We start from the raw sequence: 19,499 nt of genomic DNA on the forward strand, positions 1-19,499 counted from the left end.
CTCCTCTCCACTAAGAATAAAGAACAAATGTCTGAAATATGAAGGTAAAAAATGAGCTAGCAAAAAGTCAGCAAGACATATACAAACTTTATGAACACTGCGGAGTCAATCATATTCAAGGAACAGAACTTTTTTTCCCACATTTATGCAAAATAAAACATTTCATAAATTTTCCTTCAGCTTAAGTCTTTATGTTTTAGAGGTCACCACAGCGGAATGAGCCGCCAACTATTCCAGCATATGTTTTACACCGCTGATGCGCTTCTAGCTGCAACCCAGTATTGGAAGACACTTATACAAACTCACACTATGGCCAATTTAGCTAATTCGATTTACCTATATCACATGTCTTTGGGTTTGGGGGAACCCGGAGCACCTAGGAGAAACCCACACGAACATGAGGAGAACGTGCAAACTCAATACAGACACGCCTACTGATCAAGCTTAGACTCGAACCAGTGACCTTCTTGTGAGGTGACAGAGCTAACCGTGTGATACCACTCACACCAAAATGTTTAGAAAATACAGGATTTTAACTTTTTAATTTTCAAGTTCACAAATAATGTCATTGATTTGGTGAAAAAACACACAAAATGACTTATTTTCAATGTAAAAGGTAATTGTGGACTGGATTGTTTTTACCTTTTATCAAGTCTTGGACATGTAAATAATTAATAACAACACTGGCTATGATACATTGTTGGATTTTCACTTTTTCTCCATAATTTCATATTGGTTGCTGTTTTTGCCCCATTTACTTCCATTATAACCACATTTGATGGTGTGTACAGTAAATACAGTCTTTGTTTTTATTTACTCCATGTAGTTCTGAGAGCTGAGATGCAGATTTAGATTTTCTCAGGCACATCAAGGAATGTGCATAAAGGTCACTCTCACACTCACAGACACACATACACACACTTTAATTAGCTGTTATACTCAATGTAAAATCCAGTTTTGCACTGTCTGTCTAAAGGGTTAATGGAGCCAACTGATGATTGTCAGTAAAAATGACTAATTTTACTTCTTTCCAGCAGGGAAAACCACCAACAATCAAAAATGCATGATTATGTATCTAATGCGATCTGGCGGCACTTCTTTTAGCCACTATGCTCCAAAAATTTGGAATTGTCTCCCAAATGAAGCGAAAGAACCTCCCAGCATTCATGTTTTTAAAATGCATGTTAAGACCCACCTTTTGAAAATTGCGTATGAATATAACAGTTTGTGAAGTGTATGCATTTTATGTATATTGTGTAGGTGTATGTATGCATGTACGGTGTGTGCATGCATATGTGAGGACTATTCTGTGTGTGATTGAGTGGATATATGCATATATACGCTTACATGTTTGCTTTTATCGGAGTATATATTTGTTTTTTATTATGCTTTATTTGTCTATACATCCTTTATGTGATTTATTTTAATGCTTGTTTGTTGTTTACGAAGCGCTTTGAGTTGCATGTATGTAGGAAAAGTGCTATACGAACAAAATGTATCATTATTATTATTATTATTATTATATGGTGTCATGGCTTTGTAATCAAGCAAATGTGGTTATAATGGAAGTCAATTGGGCAAAAACAGCCAACAATAGTAAATTATGTACAAAAAAATGAAAATCAATCAAAAGCAATGTAATGTCATGTCCAAGACTGTGATAAAAGGTTAAAAAAGTCCACAATCACTTTTATATTGAACATTTTTCAAAAGTTTTGTGTGTTTTTGTTACCAAATAAGTGACATCATTTATGAACTTGGCAATTAAAGAGTTAAAATCCTGTAAATCTTCTAAACAGGACTTTTGATCAGGACTGAGGGTGATTGACAGATTTATGCAAAAAGAAAATTGAAAACAATATTTATCTGATGCACTTTTACAGCAGTTTAATTTACTGGATGCTTTTATTCCTAACATAAGAAAAATGTAGTAAATTTGCCCACAGTGTATAGTTGAGTTTTTTATTCAAAGCATTTTCTCAAAATATGTGTCAAAATAGGATTTGTCACTAAAAATCATTCTGCTAGCTGAAACACAGAAAACGTTAGGGTCAAATTAAGACACAAAATCACCCCAGAATGGATGAAAACCCTAACAGAACATAAGGGTTAATACTCTGGTATGCTTAATAGCTTTCATTAACAAAGAGTTGCTAATACTAAACAGTATAATATACTTCACAACAGCATAGTTAAGAAAACTATTGTTTTATTACAGTATCTTTTCATGTGGGGTGAAAACTGCATCACAAACAATGACAAAAAATGAAAAGCATTACCCAAAAGTATAAAAGAGCAGCAGGAAGGGTGTAAAGACACTGCAAGGCAGCTTTGTACAAATCTTTGGTAAATAAATCAAAATAAAAGAAACCAGTTAAGTCTTTGATGAACACAGAGAAACTGCATGACAAATACCAGGAACCAAATAAATATATAAATAAAAGGAGACTAGCTGAAAGCGCTGATGTTGTTGTGACAGAAAGGGCTGGGAGAGGTTGAATTAATAGCATCTGCTGACTGCATATAGGGGGATTTTTATGAACTGCCTGTTGGAGATATTAAGCACAGATGAGTCTAGTTTTAAATCACAGACACACCGTGAACTGAAAAAACTAACGTTGTGTTAAAGTTGTCATATTATGCTACTTTGAAAAAAGCAATATAACTCCAAGGTCTTCAGAGCATGTGTGAAAGTAAAGTTTTGGCAAAAACATCAACTTTCTTTTAGACCACAAAGTAAAAAACTTTTTTTTAAAAAAGCAGATTTCCCTTTTTGGATGGAAACAAAAAATGAATAAATAAATCTGTTTTTTACAAATGAGCTGCTTCTTCCCGCCCCTTTCCAAAAGTGGGTGGCGCCTTTACTGCATTACTGCTCCAACTATATATATATATATATATATATATATATATATATATATATATATATATATATATATATATATATATATATATAAAGAGTTTTTTAACAACTGTTCAATAATCACAATGTTCTGCCAAAAGCACACAAAACAGAGTTCAAAAAGAGTTGGGAATGTCTGTGAATGTAAACAGTTGCATATGCATCAGCATATTAGGTCTGTGAAACAGCGACAAAACAGCTGTAACTCAACTAGGCCTCTATAACTCTTGTTGTCTGAATTATGTAAAATCAGCATATTGTGGTGTGTACATTGCTGGAAGAAATCTCAGAACTATAAAACAGGGCATTTAAAAGAGTTCAGAAATAGTGCTTCATCTTTTTGAAGTGGGCTTATACACTCAAGCAGTGACATTGTGCATTAAAGGAGGTTACAATTATAATATACCTTAATATTACCACTTTAATTCTGTGTATGTCAATGAAAAGATGAATCTATCTCAACATCTGTGTTTCTCTCTGCCATTTTATAGTGAATTTAGTAATATGAGCTAAGGGAAATGGTTTTCTGCTGTTTTTCTCCCTTTATTCTTGAACCAATGTTTTTCTCATTTTGGCTGGAGCTGCAGGTACAGAACATCCGTTGATCTGCCGAATGCCTAAGCCAGTCCAGAAAGCTCTCAGCACTTTGTAATCCTTCATTTTTTTTCCTAATGGCTGATCTTAAGGGCTAAGTGTGGTGAGAGATATCGTGCTTTGGTAAAACAGCAGAAAGGCATAGATATTTTTAATCCTTGTAATTGAGTAAATTACATTTATTATGAATTATCATTTATTAAAATACCTAACATAACACAAAAATGAAGGAGCTCAGAAAAAATACCAAACAATCTTCTGCATTTAATGTGAAATAAGAAGCATATTAGAAGAATGTAAAATGTATAGTTTCTGTCCTTGATTCTGATTGGTTGGGTCACATTAAACAAACATACAAATATCTAGTTACTGTACAGTAATTACTCTTCTTATAGACAAATCTTACACAAGCCTTATAGACAAATTATGTCTAGTTTAAACTATAAAATCATGAGAAATAGTATACACTGTTAAAAAAAATAAATTATTATACTATGCAAACGAAGGCGGTTCATTCCGCTGTGGTGACCCCTGATTAATAAAGGGACTAAGCCGAAAATAAAATAAAATGAATGAATGCATAAGAAGTTTCAGTCTGAGTTTTTGTTTCAGCTCCATAATACGAGTCATTAAACCTGACACAGGCACTGATCCCATCGGTGCTCTGGCACTCAAGCACCCACAAAACAACACCCACGCCATTACTGTACATGACAACATGCTGAGCATGCATACTATTTTTATTGGACTGTCTGTTTAAGATGTTTTATGTGACCTGCACATATAACTCTCTTACTGTAAATAAGGGGACCTATGCCCCTTTTTACGAGATGTAAAATAAGTCTCTGATGTCCTTGGTGTGTATGTGAAGCTTTAGCTCAAAATAGCCCACAGATAATGTTTTAATAAGTCTTTGAAATCTTTGATTCTAGTTGTGCCATTTTAGTGACTGTCACTTTAAATTCAAATGAGGTTGTGCTCTTTTCAAAAGAGGGTAAAGGTACAAGGGATGTGTCAGCATAGTGGCATGTTCAATAGTAATGAGGGAAAGATCATTATTAAGATCACAGGACCTTTCTTCTCAGATGGCATGTACAAAAGTAGAATGTGAAATCAAATGTTTGCGTTTTTATCAAGTGTAATTATAAAAAATAAATAAATACATTTTTATCATAAGAAGCTGCTTGTGTTTACACACTGCTGCCACACACAACTCAGCTGCCCAACTGTGTAACTTGCACACATACACACAAAAACAAGCAAACTATTCCAGCACACAAGAAAACCCAGCATGCATCTGTCTAGGTTTTGACAAAAAAATATCAAAATTAGTGTCATGTAAGGCATTCACTCTAGTCATCAACACAACATATTAAAGGGATAGTTAACCCAAAAATAATAGGTCCTCTTTAATTTCTGGAGCATAAAATATGTTTCTTGGATTTTAAACGATGATGAAAATGAAAACTAACCGAGGACTTTTTACTATAAGGGATGTACCTTAAAGTAATTCAATAATTCAACATTGTGAAATTGAACATGCACAATATTGATATCACGCACACTTATAGTGAACAATTATTTAAACTTTTAGAGAGACTATTAAGAATATTCAGATTATTTCAAGTGATTATTCATCATAGCAGCAAATGCTTAAAGACTTAATAGGTTGCTTATTATCAAACATTAACATTTTCATATTAAAGAGGACTACAAGATAAAAATTCTAGCAATTTATAGGTAAGACAAGGCAAGTTGATTTATATAGCACATTTCAAACACAATGATAATTCAAAGTGCTTTAGATAAACAAGAACAAAAGAAACTAGTATAAGAAAATAAAAACAACAGAGAATAAAAATTATTAAAAACAGATTAAAATAGACCTTTTGTTTGTTACAGTAAGTTAACCTGAAGTAGGTACCATTTGTTAACAAGTTTTTTTTTAACTAAACAATGTAACAACTACAAGAGCCGTTTTTAATCTTAAGTAATGTTGATTTCTTAGTTAATCCCTAATAAGGACAATTCTTTATACTTTTTGTGAATCAATTGACTTAATAACATATACATATATATATATATATATATATATATATATATATATATATATATATATATATATATATATATATATATATATATATATATATATATATACATATATATACATATATATACATACACACACACACACACACACACACACACACATATACATATATATATATATATACATATATATATATATATATATATATATATATATATATATATATATATATATATATATATATATTTATTTATTTATATATATATATGGCTAATTCTCACTGTTGATTTGATTGCGTCAATCAAAATGTACTAATGAGACTTTAGTGTGAAGTGTTACCTATTGGAATTTCATTTGTTTAAAATTTGTATTTACTAAACATGTTTGAGCAATAAATTGTTTTAAAAATATCATAAATCGTGATCAAAGCCTCAGCAATTATTAACAAGAAAATCATTTTCTGAAAGCAATAAATCTCAAAAGGCTGTGGTTTATAATGAATTCAGTCTTCCCTCTGCATTGTGGCCATATAAACATGGTTTCAAATTCACTGTGAAGCATGCCTTCTTGGGGATTATTGCTTTATTAGACTTCAAGATGACCTGCAGTTTTGGCAAACGTCAGTCTTGTGACCTCCACATGCGCTTTTAGTAAAGTGATTGAGCACACAGCTGATTCACACTTCCATTGGCCAGCAGCACAGCCTAAATATCTCACACTTACTGGAAGCGCAGATCATCTGTGAAATCATTGAGGTGTTATATTAAACGTCTTAAGCAACATACAGAATCCACGCCTTTTGAACACACTTTCACATTTAAGCGATCATAGATTTTTTTTTTGTGCCAGATGACATAATGGCATGACAGACTCCAGGGACTGAAGGATTGGCAGTCCGCTTGGTTCCCGAAAAACATCCCATGGTTAGACATTGTGAGAAATTATTCAGCAGGCCTGCTGAAGTCAGAATGTACTGCTCCAAACCGGCCGCTATAAATCACCCTGCGCACAGATGGAATTAGTCCTCACGTACCACATCTAAAAGAAGACGTCATATTAAGTCATAAGTGTGCGTTTGTGTGTGGCGAGCTGCTTTTAAGGACTGGATGGATCCACTTTAAATGCTTGAGAAAGATTAGGAGAGAGGAATGCAAACATGCACACAACACAAAAACCTTAAGATAAACATAGCAACTGAGTTCATGTTTGGTTTAGAAACATGACTGAATATTTAGTTTAGAGGAGAGTTATGGATGATTTTTGTTTGCAATAAATGAAAAATGGCATGAAAATGAACCAACTTTTTAACAGCTTTATTCTAGTGGCTTTTTAAAATATGTAACAGATTAAAGGATAGAAAATTTTCAATTTTGTCTCTTGTCTGTGTTTATGGAACTGCCAGACTGTCAAATAGTTTATTAGTGGCTGGGATTTTTCTCTGAATACTTTGTTACATTATGGTATTCAGCATTTGATTCAGATTAAAACCTTTCAAAGTTGTCCTAAAACTTTTAAACAACACCCATTCTTCCCTTGAAACAATTTTGAATAACTTTTTTGATCCACTTAAAAATGTTGACTACAGCAGTGCGTGGCAATGGTCTCTATGAGTGAGTCATTAAATCATTCAACAAATCAATTTACTCAAATAGACAAAACAGCAAAAAATAAAAATAAATTGTACACTTTCATACTATATTGTGTGTTAAAAATTGTATTTCCAATGTATAAAAAACTAGCAGGCGAACAATATGACCAGGTCCAGACTTTACTAATTCTTAATTTAGGAATTTATGGACATCAGCGAAGCATTAAGCTGAAATGAGCTGAAAATGTTCCTCATTCATTCATTTTATTTTCGGCTTAGTCTCTTTATTAATCTGGGGTTGCCAGAGCGAAATGAACCACCAACTTATTCAGCATATATTTTACTCAGCGGATGCCCTTCCAGCTGCCACCCATCACTGCGAGACACCCATACACACTCATTCACACACACATGCACTACAGACCATTTTAGTTTACCCAATTCACCTGTACCGCATGTCTTTAGACTTGTGGGGGAAACCGAAGCACCCTGAGGAAACCCACTCGAACACAGGGAGAACGTGAGGCATTTCCACTCAGAAATGCCAACTGACCCAGCCAAGGCTCGAACAGCAACCTTCTCGCTGTGAGGCGATCATGCTACCCACTGCGCCACCATGCAGCCGAGCTGACAATGTAACAATTAAATTGAAAAATAACTTTTTAGTTTTTAATCATGGTGTGATGTGTAAATTTAATAACATACAGTGTTTACATATGTAATGAGATAAAATGGCAGGAGGTCAACAATCTGTGGAATTTTCTGTGGGCTCAGACATGTGGGCTTCCTGATGACTAGGGCCAGACAGAATCTTCAGACATTTTTTGCGATTTCTGAGCAGAATTTTGTTAAAAGTCTGTGGATTTATGCAGAATGATATTGGAAGTATAATAACTAAAATCCTAATACATGAACTAAAAAGTAATACCCTTTTAACTTGTATTTAATGTTTATAATGCAAGTCCAATTAGATCCACTTTATTTGGAAAATAAATTACGTTTTCTATATAATAGATCTACTAAAAGACAGAAAATATTACTTCACAAACTGTTTTGTAAATAAATTATATGAACATTTTCATATTAGTAAAGAATTTTACTGAAATAATTCAAACACTGAATAAATATAAATTTACACACAGTTACAGAAGAAAATAAACAGAATCAATAATGGGCTAAAAATCTGCAAAATTCTGGCATACTGATGACCTACTGAATGATATTTAATAATTCATTTTTATGTATTATGTATTATATATGTTTTTGACATTAAAAATGTCAGCAACTATTAATGACCAAGGATCACAGTTTCAGCTAAAAACCAAAATTGGGCAAAATTGCTAGAGGCACCATGGAGCCCTCCAACTGCTCTTCACTTTAACCGACACTGCCCCCTACAACAACAACCACCTCCAAATCCCCCTCCCCTTCAATTTTGTTTGTGATACCAGACCACCCCCTCCCCATCTTAAACCTTCTACCTCGAAACAGCAGCATGAACACTGTCAGGGCAGCACGATCATCGATTGCCTCGAGAGCCAGTTAAGCTTGTGACGGTACTGTGTGTGTACTGCAACTGGCATTTGTGTGACTCATCATTTCAGAAATGTTTGAATAAACTCCACCACAAAAACATCAAATAAACTTACTTGGTATTTTCACTAATGAGCTGTTTTTCAGCTTCATCATTGTCTGTTGCTATCACTGACTGCTGTTTATCTGATGTACAGGAGAAGCAGACACACACATTGGAACAGTGAGAGGGGAGAAGCAGCTCATTTGCATTTAAAGCAACAGGCTACAAAAACAGCTGCACTGTACTCATACACCACAATAGGCAAATTCTGGAGGCTATATTAAATAGTCTGAAGGGTATTTTGAGCTAAAACTTTACAGACCTCCTGGAGACACCAAAGGGTCATCTTACATCTTGTAAAAGGGGTCAAATAGATGCCCTTTAATTTTCAGCTGAAGAAATAAAAAAGTAGTTTACGTCTTGGATTTTGGATTGGAGGGTGAGCTAAATGAACTTACATTTTTGGCTGATCTATCCTTTTAAGGACTTCCAAATGTGACTCCTAAACAATGTGAATTAATGATAAATTAGCCAAGTACAAACATTATCTCAATATCTCAAGTACTCAGCTGAAAAGTAAAAGCTTAAAAGCAGGCACATTCATCTCAATGGTCTGAGCTTCTTCTTTTTGTGACTGGGCTCTTAGCAGGAATCTCCATGGTGATGCGACAGGCTATTCACAGAGCATTTGGCTCCCTCTCATGCGCTTTATACTAAGGACTCATACATCTTAACACCATATTCTCAAAGAAAAAGAAACCAGAAGAGTTTGAACAGAAGCCAGAGCTCCTAATGCCTACTTCACAAAGAAAGACAATTCTGAAGAAAATGTTCCAAAACCTCAATAAAAACAACTTGCCGAGCGTTCACACATCATCTGTGAATAATTTGCGTGGCAGTTAAATGAGAGCACTTTTCCTCTGATCTCCTCTTGTTAAAATGTATAGTTCTCATTTCATTATTCACAACTTTTTAACAAGGAGACAATCAGCTTTGTTTGGTTTGTAAACCCATGGAAGCGAACAGAAAAACGCATTGATATTTCTTTCCCCCCTAAAATATTCGGGCTCTGTGCCATTCCTGTGATGGAGACCTCCTGATTGCCTGTCGTAAAGAAAACCAGGCGAAGAGGCTCTTAAAGGGCTTTAATAATTTAGATGCAACAACAAGACACTTATTTGGTGTTTTCCAGCTTTCAAAACAAGCGTCTTTGTGTCTAATACAATAGAAGTGCTAAAGGATTACAGTCATGTCATCAATGACAGGGGAAAAAATCTGTTTCAAATTACAGCAAAGACTAACATGATCTCAACAGCATCTGCATGAATGTCATGTAAACTGTGGTTCTACTGAATATACATTTTACTTACACTTGTATAAACACTGAAATGTACAATAGGAGAGTATTAGCAGCAATACATAAACTAACAACATCTAAAATATAAATTATTTACATAAGAGCAACTTCGCAGACTGTGAATTACACTAATATTTAGTGCTTATGTAAGTAACATATGGATATTGGAAATATGAAGGGACTGATCTCAGAACCGGCATTAGGGCAGTTAATAGAGTGAAACAACAAGTAATGTTGTAATAATAAAGCTTTCAGTGCCTCTGTTCTCCATTGGTAACCTTAAAATTCAAAACCTTTCTTGAAACTCTAATAAAACATCTTTCCATCTTAATGCAGTCTCACACAAAGCATGCTGCAAATCATTACAGCGGGGAAAATAAGTATCGAACATGTCACCATTTTTCTCAGAAAACATATTTCTAAAGGTGTTATTGAAACTTTACCCAGATGTTGGTAACAACCAAGGAAATCCATATGTGCAAAGAAAACAAATCCTATCAGTTTACAGATTAAGTTATGTGTAATAAAATAAAATGGCGCAGAGAAAAAGTATTGAACACATGAAGGAAGTGAGGTGTAGAAAGGCAGTGAAAGCCCAGACAGCAGCTATATCTCTCAGTAGTTCTACACTAAACGTCTGCACTTTGTCATTGCAAATTATTATTCACTGCTTCAGTCCAACATCTACATTAGCAGGAGGATGTAAACACGGTGGACATTTCAGCATGACAATGATTCAAAACACAGCCAAGGAAACTTTCAACTGCTTTTTCACAAAAACGAAAATCAAGCTGTAGAATGGCCCAACCAATCACCTGACTTGAATCCAATAAAAAATACTAATTAAAGCTCAGATTTGAGCATTTATATGAATTTCATGACATGAGACTACTACATATTTACTTTTTAGATGTAAATTTAATTATATTTACCTTTAAAATGTTTCAAGTCCAAATTGTGTGCTTTATAAAAGGTCTGTAGTGTATATAAGTAAAAATTCGAAACCAGTCTACAAAGACAGTTACACATTTACAATTTATCCAAATATTCAGCGATTGCCTTTTTTGTGCATATTCCACATTCTAACCCTCCAAAATATGACCAATAAATCAAACACAATGCGAGCATGAGGACACAGTCTAAAGTGATAATACTGAATTGGCTGCATGACAAGCTAACAGAACGAACAACAACAGCTGATGTTTATCACACTGCTCTCCTAAAAACTGTGTGAGAAATTCTCCACCCAGAATGCTTTGAGGCACATGTGTGCAAATCCTTTCTAGAGCTGGACTCCCTCAGTCTCTCTTCTTCGTCCATCGACACAGAACTCACATTGTTATTAAACAGCCCTCCCTCTTTATCCGACCTTTCCTTTTTTTTACAGTGGCATGTTATTGAACTCCAGAGACCACCTGGTAAAATAAACATCCAAATAAAAAAGGAGATGTAACAAAGCCCTGGTGCCTCCTCAGTGAAAATAAAGAAGCGTGTCCGCTTTCCCTCCTACTAGTCAGGCGGCTCCAGCTCACGGCTCTTATTTTACAGACTTTTTTCCTATGTGAAACCGCAGCCGCATGCACTCGTGTCAGTCTCATAATTGAGAAAATGACTTCTGGAGGAGCTGGGGTGAATGATGGGTGACCCTCGTGCAGTGTTTTGACATGTATCCGCCAGCTATCCACCCTTTCCTATGCCCCATGATGCTTTGCGTGAATTATGGGAGTAACTTCCTTTCAACTGTAAACAATCAGTGTGTTTTAAAGACGATGAGGTGGAATTATTCTTCTCAGAGCTCATCCATCTGTATTATAACGGAAGTTGTTAGAATTAACACATTAGTTTCTGCAGGCAACATTAAACAACATTAAAGTTGAATATTGCTGGACTATAGGGAATACAAAGCAAAAGGATAATCAGGAGAAACAGTGAAATAAATAGAGCTTTGGCCACAGATATGCTTGTAATACTAAGTCGGATGAAAAAAAAAAAAGCCAAACACTATTAGCCGTTCTGTGAAATTGTAAGTTTTGTTTAACAGAACCAGAATTTTTTTCTAAATATTTCCAGTAATATTTTTATTCTGGAGAAAGTTCTAATTATTTTAGTTTTGTTGGAATAAATAAATATATCCAAAAATTACAATCCAGGCTTACTCTGAAAACATACCCCTACATATTTCTGTAGAACGCCAATTACGTCCCAGGAGCTACTTTTTTTTTTGCAGTTTTTGTTTTTACGAATCCACCAGAGGCTGCTGTGTATGCTTTTTGAGATCACAAATTTCTCTTGCAAGTGCCAATCGCACCTGCTGGTCTCATGTAAATCCACAAGAGGCGACTGACTGACTGACTTACTGATCGATCAACTGAGCCACCCTCCTCCTTTCCTAAACCCAACCAATAGTGTTTTCAAAAGCATGGATTGACCCGCCCACCCACCCACATCCCTAAACCTAACTGACAGTTTTGAAAAACAATCCAGATAATCCTTTGCCTGATTTTTACCACGTTTTCAGATTTTACCACATTTTATTTGTTGGCTTTTGTTTACCCACTTTCTGGAAACTTTCTTCGCCTGATTCAAACCTCGTCGTTGTAGTCAACTCCTCTCTCCATCTCAAGTCCGCCGACGTACATGGTGAGCTAACTGAACAAACTGGTAACAGCAGGAAAGCCGTCCATATAGAGGTAAGCGGTCAGCTGGTAAACGTGAAAATGGATGGCGTCATACCGTCCCGTAGTATTCATTCATATCCAAAATAGCTACTGACAAAGGATTAAAAACAACCTAAGTGGACCAACGTGCTTCACAATAACTAAAAACCACAAACAAAAAGAGTAAGTCAAAGACAACAAGTAAAAAAAATACTTAAATAATTTTTTTTTTCATTTACCGGCTCAGAAGCTAGTAAAATATGCAATCAAGCATATTCATGTGTTAAAGCCTGTCAAACAGGAAAGGTTTTAACTTCGAGTTAAAAAAAGAGAGACGGTGTCAGTCATGGAAATTTTTTTTTTTAAACTGGCCACAGAACAAACCACTGTTGTCCAATGACTTGCATAATTACCATAGCCAAGCCTTTAAACTGAACTTTAAACTGAATACTAGTATCTTGCAAAATAGTACTGTTATCATGCCACAGACATTAAAGTAGTTATTAAACTATCAGGCTATCAGGAGGACTAATAATTTAATAATCAAGTGGATTATTCGCAGAAAGACATTTAAAATGATTTGTTTCGGTTCTTTTGAATTCAACTTCCCCAAAACGGAAGAGCAACCTATCATTTGAAACGCAGTTCTCATGTGCAAAAAAGGTGGACAGATTTTCTCAGGCCTCAAACAGTGACTTGGCAAAGGATTCAAGCATGCGTGCAGAATGATGGCGCTGGCACACACACGCTCATGCCCTCTTTGTGACAGGGAAATTGGCTTGACACTCAATACTCTCCCAGAAGCATCACTACTTAGGGCTCTGATAAGCAATAGAATACCTCAGGGCAAATGATCTGGATGGACGGTCAGGCTAACTGTAGTCTGGTCGCTTTGTTCACAGCTGGTTTTAATATCAGCATAATGACAGTCTGGAAACAGGACAGACGAACAAGGACTCTGGAAAAAAAAAGCAAAAACAGTCCCTTGCTGGTGCTGAACGTGACACAACCATCAATCAGTGTGTTTACTTTCAGTTTCTACTCAAAACTAGTTATACTGGTAGTATTTCTGTTATAAAGCTTCATTGCTAAGACATGGTATAGTCATATTTATAAAATGAACAACATTTCACAAATAGAAAGCACTACAAACAAACAAACATTTTACTTAGCAATTTTAACTAGCGACACAGACCGCGTTCTGGGCAGCATTATAACAGAATCCTAAAACGCATTTCAAATAAAAACTGCTCTGCTTCTACACCACATTATCATATCTGGAAGAACCAGAAGCAGTCAACTGTGGCATAATAAAAGCTCTGCTGCTTTTATGCTGTGTTGTGCTTGTCTTTCATCAGAAATTGTTTCAACGGTTTCGTTTAGCTCAATTCTGCTTCATACTACCATGAAATAAGTTTTGAATACTTTAGCTCACCCATGAGTCTCGTAGGATGTGATGAAGACCACAACTCCCATAATTCCACACGGACATGGCGTCATCATACTATGCCTTTGTTGGTTGTCAAAGGGCGCCCTCTAGCATTGAAAATGACAAACTGTGCCTTTAAGGCTAGATTAAATGCATGTCAGAGCAGTCTAAACTGAAAAAAACCTACAGTTAAACATTTGCTTCAGAAATAAATTGTAAGCACTGCATCATGTGGCGACTGCTGCGTTCATCTGAGCGTACCAAAACTCCACATTTCTAACACCTTTTAACCGCTGGCATTATCTTATGCAGATATGGTGTGAAAACTCTAATGGCGGACAGCTGCTTCTCACTTAGGGCTAAGGGAGAGATTGTCTCTAATGGGTGGGATTTTTTCCCCTCTGATGACTAGTGTTGGTCAGTTAAGTCGCTACAAGTAGTGATGCTACTTCTTCCTGTTTTACGGTAGTCGACAGAAACGTTTTGGTGCGTTACTGCCACCTCTGGCTCGGTCGGTGACGTTGCCAACCAATAAGGCCAACACAAGAAATTTGCTTGTTGGAAAGATGAATAAAGGAGAGGAGTTAATATAAATGACTATAGCATTTTAAATGTGTAACACCTGGTTTTATTTGGTTTTAGCTGTTATATACTATAAATTGTTTCTGTTTAGTACAGCATTTTATTTGCAGGAAATAATTGAACTAAACAATGCCTCATGTTTCATTGACAGTTTTATTGATCATAAACTAAGATATGCTTGACTTGGATTTAAATTTCTTCGATTTAAAAATGAAAATTGCAAAAATAGCTTACTGTAGATGTAGCTAAGCGACTTTTGCTAAGTACCTTTTACTTCAGCTTGCTACATTTCCCAGAGGGTAGCTTTTAGTGTAGTGAAGCTACATTTTAACTAGAGTAGCTAATAGCTTAGTTCACTAAATTTTCAAGTAGTTAGCCTAACACTGCTGATGACATGTTAAAAGGGAGAAAATCAATCGATGTGTTTATGCAGACTGATTTTATAAAGTGGGATTATACAAAATAGAATTATTACTGTTTTATCATTACAGTCTGTATATATTCACAAACTGTTGCCATAAAGCTGTAATTTTTTTTTTTTTTTTGCATAATAGATCCTCTTAAATACATCAGTGCCAGTTCTAAAGAACTTTTACCACCAGAGATTTGTCTTAAGATGGACTCTGGTAATGGTTTTTCTAACTAATATCAATTAAAGCTTCTTAAATAACCAAATTAAATTAAATAAAAAAGCCTAGCTTAAATAAAGGACTAAAAATTATTTACACAAAAATTTTAATTACCACATAATTTAACCCCTGGAGGCATATGGGTTAATTTTGCGAAAAAAATGAATGTGCTTTTGGAAGCTTCAAAATAAAAGTTTCTATTCAACAACATTATACAGCATGGAAGGATAAAACTTTAAACTATTTTGTGTTCGTCTGACAAAAGAAAGTCATACAGGGCATCCGGAAAGTATTTGCTTCACTTTTTCCACATTTTCTTATGTTACTGCCTTATTCCAAAAGAGATTAATTTATTTCCTTAAATTATACCCAATATAATGACAATGTGAATTTGAAATTGTGGCAAATTTATTACAAATAAAAAAAAACTGAAAAATCACATTTACATAAGTATTTACAGCCTTTGCTCATTACTTTATTAATGCACCTTTGGCAGCAATTACAGCCTCAAGTCTTTTTGAATATGATGGCACAAGCTTGGCACACCTGTCTTTGGGAATTTTTGCCCATTCCTCTTTGCAGTACCTCTCAAGCTCTATCGGGTTGGATGGGAAGTGACGGTGTACAGTCATTTTCAGATCTCTCCAGAGGTGTTTAATAGGATTTAAGTCTGGGCTCTGGCTGGGCCACTCAAGAACATTCACAGTGCTGTTGTGAAGCCACTCCATTGATATTTTGGCGGTGTGCTTTGGGTCATTGTCCTGCTGGAAGATGAGCCGTCACCCCAGTCTGAGGTCAAGAGCACTCTGAAGCAGGTTTTCACTCAGGATGTCTCTGTACATTGCTGCATTCATCTTTCCCTCGATCCTGACTAGTCTTCCACTTCTTGCTGCTGAAAAACAGTCCCACAGCATGATGCTGCCACCAACATGCTTCACTGTAGGGATAGTATTATCCTGGTCATAAGCGGTGCCTGGTTTTCTTTAAACGTAATGCCTGGCATTCACTCCAAATAGTTCAATTTTAGTCTCATCAGACCAGAGAATTTTGTTTCTTATGGTCTGAGAGTCTTTCAAATGTCTTTTGGCAAATTCCAGGCGGGGAGTCACTTCCGTCTGGCCACTCTACCACACAGGCCTGATTGGTGGATTGCTGCACAGATGGTAGTGTTTCGGTACGGTTCTCCTCTCTTCACAGAAGAACACTGGAGCTCAGACAGAATGACCACCATCCATTGGTCAATGATCACCTCTTTGACCAAGGTCCTTCTCCGCCGATCACTCAGCTTAGATGGTTGGCCAGCTCTAGGAAAAGTCCTGGTGGTTCCAAACAACTTTCACTTGTGCCTTGAGACAATCCTGTCTCAAAGGTCTACAGACAATTTCTTTGTCTTCATGCTTAGTTTGTGCTTTGACATGCACTGTCAACCCTGGGACCTTATATAGACAGGTTTATGCCTTTTCAAATCATGTTCAGTCAACCGAATTTACCACAGGTGAACTCCAATTAAGCTGCTGAAACATTTCAAGAATGATCAGTGGAAACAAAATGTACCTGAGCTCAATTTAGGGCTTCACGGCAAAGGCTATAAATACTTATGTACATGTGATTTTTCAGGTGTTTTATTTTTAATAAATTTGTAACAATTAAAAAAAATTTTTTTCACTTTCACTTGTCATCATGAGGTATTGTGTGTAGAATTTTGACAACGTATTGTGTCTTGATTTAAGAAGTCTTTACAGTAGTATTTAAGGTGGATCAGAACTGTCAAAGTAGCCGAGTTAAAACTATTGAACAACACACATTCTTGCCATAGTAAAATTTAGGACAACTTTAAATGTTGACCAATCACATCACCTGCTTATTTTCATCAATGCCACTATATCTCTAGCACAAAACAAATTTGTAGTTGTCATATCATGATATATATAAAGCTCCTTGGAAAAACAGGTTAAACTGGGGGTCAAACAGATCACACCAAGTTCACTGACCAGCACATAGTTGTGTTTGACCCCTAAAACCAAACAGAAGGATGAAGAGAGAGGTTTAAGTTGTGAGGCAGCTGCTCTCACCATTTCTTTCCGATCCCCCACGAGACTTGCTGCTAAACCATTAGTGGTGCTTTGTGTTTAGGTGAACCCTGGACCCGATCCATCCCTTCACACATAACAAGCAACAGAGGGCTGAACTCACGCAGGTTAAGTATATTATTACAGCCAAAGCCTCGAAGATTGACGGGATTCAGACTGACTGTAAAGTGGTGCTGTTCACAATTAGGGCTAGGCAAAAAAATAACCAGTGGCTAAAGTTAATAAACAAACGTGTAAAAATGTTTTAGCGGCTTGTGAAAAATCAAATGAAGTGATTTCAGCTGGAGGTTGGGTGGCCAAAAATGAAAGATAAGCACATATAGTCCAAAAGTTTGGTTCTGTAAGAATTTTAGTAGCTCTTGAAAGAAAGAAAACATAATGGCTTCCACATATTAAGCAGTAGCTGCAGTACAGTAAGTTTTTACATTAAAAATAATAATGTTTCATGAGCATCAAATGAGAATGTTCGATGAAGAGTTTCTAAAGGACTTTTACCACCACAGAGTTAAATTAGCTTTGCACAGGAACACACTTTTGTTTGCACAGACACTAGTCAGTGTTTGAAACTAATGGAACAAAAGAACAGGAAGGAAGGAAGGAAGAAAGAGAAACAAAATAATAAACCATTTTTATTTGTACTATTTTAACGCATTGTTCGCATTTTTATACTAAAATCAACTTGTTTACTAGGCCTTTAGTAGGTACATGTCTTAGCTAATATAACATGTTTAGTAGGTTATAGTTTTATTTAGGTTATGTATAGTTGTTGCTCGCATGCTTTTATATGCTAATTAGCACATTACTAGCATGTTTCTGTTAGGAGGCAGTATAAGCTAAAATGAATAATATAGAAGGGTAATATACTGCTTTAATTGCATTTTTTTTTTTCAAAATGTAGCTCGGTGAACCCTAGAGAATATAAAAAAGGTTTCTTAATAACGTTACTATCTTTTAAAAGGTTTAAATATTACGAGTAAGTTGTTAATTGTATATTCAGCAGATATAAGCACCTAGTCGTTCATTCTGTGTCTCGTAACTCATCTTTATTATGATTGCGTGGCACAGTGCGATAAAAAACAGGCCCAAACCACACGAACAGTTCACTATAAAGCCATTAAGAGTCCGTGTGCTGGAGTGCAAGATCTGGACATTTCTTCTTCCTTCAGTTCCCTGCCAACGTCAACTGGAAAGCTGGACATGCCTCAACAATAAGTCATGAAAGCACTGTTCAAAAACAGAAGGAAATTTTTATTAAACGAGAAAAGGTCTATAATAAATCAGGGCTCATTGCGACTGTTAAAAAGAGGAAAGCAGTGTTAAGGGTCACGCTACTGAACCTGCTGTTCAACGGAAACTGATGGTCATGATTATAAAAAGTATATTTGAATTTCAGGGTGCATGCAATCATGAAAACAATGGTATGTAGTAATAATAATGTATATGCTGGCGTATTATTTAATCAGTATTTGAGAAACTACTGCTGCTTTCCTTAACAAACGGGGTAGTTGGTGATCAGTGAAGCCTACAAATGAAAGGGAAGCACACAGTGCAGGATCGCGTCACAGAAGAACCCGTCAGAGCACTGGAGCCCCGTCGCCATCTAAAGGCAGAACCACGACACTACACAAACAAAAGAGCTGCTGATTATTTTAAGAAAGCCTCGACGTGACAAAATCTCTTATTTATTTTCGTCTTAGTGAACGACACAAGAAACAAAGTGCATCATATCTTATAGCCTACTATGCTAGAAGATACAATAGCTCAGTAGCAAGGGTCAATGACGAAAAGGGTTTAAAAAAGAAGCTTTCTAGTACATTTGACGGTGATTTACACCATAACTTACAGAGAATATCCACTAAAATGTCGTTCAAAGTGCCAACAAATTATAACCCAAATAGTCAGGCACATTTAACCAGATCACTTGATGACGTAAAGGGCGGGTCAATAACCCTATTCCTGGAGAGCTACCTTCCTGCAGAACTCAGGTCAAACAACCCTGATCAAACACACCTGAACCATTTATCAGCTCTTGATAATTACTG

The 19,499-nt window shown here is 35.7% G+C and overlaps 1 protein-coding gene across 1 annotated transcript in view; it reads right to left on the reverse strand.

The window, feature by feature from the left end:
• Positions 1-14,613, reverse strand: part of prss23 (serine protease 23) — a 47,477-nt gene extending 32,864 nt beyond the window's left edge. The window contains exons 1-2 of the mRNA XM_073921487.1: positions 14,163-14,613; positions 13,568-13,685 (exon numbers count right to left, since the gene is read on the reverse strand). The gene's annotated coding sequence lies outside the window, so the exon portion shown is untranslated. The remainder of the gene's footprint in view (positions 1-13,567; positions 13,686-14,162) is intronic.
• Between the last annotated feature and the right edge of the window lie 4,886 nt (positions 14,614-19,499).

The sequence above is a fragment of the Danio rerio genome, chromosome 14 (genome assembly GCF_049306965.1).
Source record: "Danio rerio strain Tuebingen ecotype United States chromosome 14, GRCz12tu, whole genome shotgun sequence".
In the NCBI taxonomy this organism is placed as follows: domain Eukaryota; kingdom Metazoa; phylum Chordata; class Actinopteri; order Cypriniformes; family Danionidae; genus Danio; species Danio rerio.